Genomic DNA, 3,317 nt, shown 5'->3' with positions numbered 1-3,317 from the left:
TTGTCTAGGGAGGATCAGCCTCTGGCTCTGTTTACCCAATGAAGAAAGCCACTCCTGGGGCTGGTGCAGGCCTGGGATGCGTGAATTTTCCCTGAGTGGAGCTGAGCCTGGCAGGTCAGGTTAGGTTCCTGTGACCTGTTAAATGACTGTTTGTTTTCATCCAAGGACTGAGTTAGAGCTAGCTGCTCAGCCAGGCCTTTGCCAGTATCAAAGATGAAGATCTCCGGTAGTGGGCAGGGAGGGGTGGCCTTCCTTTCTCTGCTCCCTGAGAAGGAGTGAGGAAATCAGGCTTCTACTCACACAGGAGTCTGGTTCCTGGGTGATCTCTGATCTGCGATATGAAGGATGAAGATGTCTGCTCCATGTCAGTTCTTGCTGGTATTGAGTAGAATCCTCTCACCTGCTGCATCTGGCGCCTTTATCCTAGACACTCTGTGTTGCAGGTATGGTGGTTACGGCCGCCACCACCCCCGCCATAGCTGCAACCATGGCTGCTGGCAAGTGCTCAGATTTGTCTACTTGCCTGGATTTTCCCTCTCTGGCCTAACTCTCTGTACTGTGATGGCACATTTGGTGTGATTCTTTGGCTTAGTTAAGCTTCCAGCTTCTCCTTCGCTATCTTCCCGGAACCATAAATTTAAATTTTAAATGATAAATTCTTTTAAAATTGTTTCACTCGTGCACAGGTATGGATAGATAAGTGATGTGGGCAGAATCAGAATTATTCAGAAAGTTGTAAATGGATGCTTACCTAGTTTTCTCTCGGCTGGATCATAGAATACAGACTGTCCTAATTGAAAAAGTTAGCCTTCCGAGGTTTTTGCATATAAAAACTCCATCAACATTTTATTAGAGGATTATTCAAGATTAGCTATATGTTGATTAATAATGACTGATCATGACAGAAATTTGAGAGAAAACCATCTACACTTCAGTGAGGTTCTGATTTGTGCTTCACAAACTGTTATGAAAGCTCTACATGAGAAATCTAGCAGCTGCATTTCTAAAAAGACCTTGGGTTGTTACACTTTCTGATATTATCTCAATTCAAGTACTTCTCCTTGGAGTTCCATACTATTCAATGATGCTGTATTAGCTCCTTGTTACAATTTTCAGACTGGTCTTTTTGATGAAATTTGTGCTTTTCAAAATTGCTCTCCAAATTCCATCCACAAACTGCATACAAAATTTATCTGAAAAAATTTGTATCTGTTTATATTGCATATACTTTTAGTTTTCATTACAAATATGGAATGTAGTAAAAATTCTCATAACAATTATACTGCGCCAGATTGTGGGCAGATTCTGATGTAAATAATATACTGTGTTCATGTAGAGATTTTGAGTATCCAAAGTAATAAGCCTGTGGTCCTAAATCCAATACCTTACTTATATTGAGTGACAAATACAACTTCATATAAGTACAGAAGTTTTCCTTGTATCTTTTTAACATATATTTTTATTATAAATACTGTACAGAGGGGTTACATTTACATAAGTAAGGTAATGAGTACATTTCTTATTGAGCATTGTTACCCCCTCCTTTGTTTTTCCCCTACCATCCCTTCCCTTCACACCTCTCCAGCTCCCCCTTCACCCATCCTCTGTTAGAATGTCTTGTATATTTCATTGTTACAATGGGTCAACCAGTATCCTTTCCTTATATCTTAAATGAAGAAATGCTGGCTTGATTTATGCTGATTCTACTTGTGTAGACACATCTAAAATCACTGCCCAAGTCCAAGAGCACATAAATGAAATGCCATCATTTTTTTGTCAGTTGGTATTTGTGTTCTACACATTTATTGACAGGTTACAAATTATTCTCAAACTTTAAAACATTAAAAATACTTTCTTTTTTTCTTATTTTCTTCGGCAGGAAATCAGCAAGACCTCAGTCAGCATTTCTCACCTAGGAATTTTCACATGGGTTAGTTAAATGTATATGTAGAGTCCAGTTTTCTGAGGACTCACTCATCTGCCTAGGAATTCATGCTGGTTTTTGGAAAAAGAGCTCAAGTATGGATGCCATTTAAAGCCTTATAACTTTACTCTTTACCAGGGTATTCTCCTGCTATTTTGGTTGTTAAGAATGTCTACAAGAGTAAGCATTCCGTGAGGAGCAGGGAGACACCATATGACTTATACTTACTGAGGTTTCCAAGTGACTTGCTATCACTTGTACTGCATTTTGAAAGTCAAATCTCTCTAAAACTACCAGTTTTAAGAGATAAGAAGAGTGGAAATGAACTCTTAGGGACAAATACATCTTCACCATATATTGTTCCAATTATTCCTTTTAAGGCATATTCAACAACTGGTGAAACTTGTGTTGGCTGTAATTATGTGTCTTTCTCCATGAGTGCATGTATACATGAGAATATGTATGTGTGTGAATAATAACATACATGTGTACATTATGGCTTATATCATCATTTATTCCTTGCTAACAAATAAAGTAAGGAATCACTAAAGTTTTAACAGAAACTGTGTAGTTAAAGTCGTAACTCTTCACTCTGCTCCTTTACACAAAGACTTTGCAACTTCTCATTAATAAAGTTTCCATAAACTCTGAAATGTACATACTGTGTACTTAATGTCTGCTATCATAAATCTTAAATACTTTACAGAAAAGTTTTATACCTGCCAAACAGTCCTATTTTTGGCATATATAAGCAAAATCCCAAAATTAAGCATATTTAAAACATTAAAACTTTTAACAAACCTTAACACTTGCTGCAATGTTCATTTTGACAGGTGCCTTGTATAGAATAATTGAATTTCTCCTCCTACACATCTCTTGAACTACAAATATCTGGAATTATTTTGTTTTTGGCATGTCTATCTTGATTTTATTCTTAAATGTGTGCTTATGTAAGAAATACATGATTCTATAATTTCACAACAATTCTTTTGAACTTACTTTTTGTTGAATTGCCTAGCTTAATAAAATCAATTAAAAATTATACTTTATATATAAAAACTGTTCTGTGCTCAATTTAGCATCACATACACTAACATTGGAACGATACAGAGAAGATTAGCATGCACCCTGCGCAAGGATGACATGCAAAGTCTTGGAGCGTTCCATAATTTTACAGCAACAGATGCTGAAACGTATGTGGCCACAAGGGAACCGTACTGCATTCTTGGTGGGAGTGTAAACTTGTTCAACTACTTTGGAAAGCAGTATGGAGGTGCCTCAGAAGACTCCACATAAAACTCCCTTATAACAACAGTAATCCTACTTTTGGGGATTTATCCAAATGATCATAAAAAGGACTATACTAAAACTACCAGCACAACTATGGTTATTG

General features: G+C 36.9%; 1 non-coding gene across 1 annotated transcript; it reads left to right on the top strand.

Moving 5' to 3' along the window:
• Window positions 1-2,990: 2,990 nt before the first annotated feature.
• LOC122110485 lies at window positions 2,991-3,097 on the top strand. Its single transcript, XR_006147880.1, has one exon. It is a non-coding gene; the product is annotated as a U6 spliceosomal RNA (small nuclear RNA).
• The last annotated feature ends 220 nt before the right edge of the window (window positions 3,098-3,317 follow it).

The sequence above is a fragment of the Dipodomys spectabilis genome, unplaced genomic scaffold (assembly GCF_019054845.1).
Source record: "Dipodomys spectabilis isolate Male_0828 unplaced genomic scaffold, ASM1905484v1 ptg000078l, whole genome shotgun sequence".
NCBI classification, from domain to species: Eukaryota; Metazoa; Chordata; class Mammalia; order Rodentia; family Heteromyidae; genus Dipodomys; species Dipodomys spectabilis.
The sequence above is the reverse complement of the archived record's forward strand: the minus strand, read 5'-3'. Positions and strand labels throughout refer to the sequence as shown.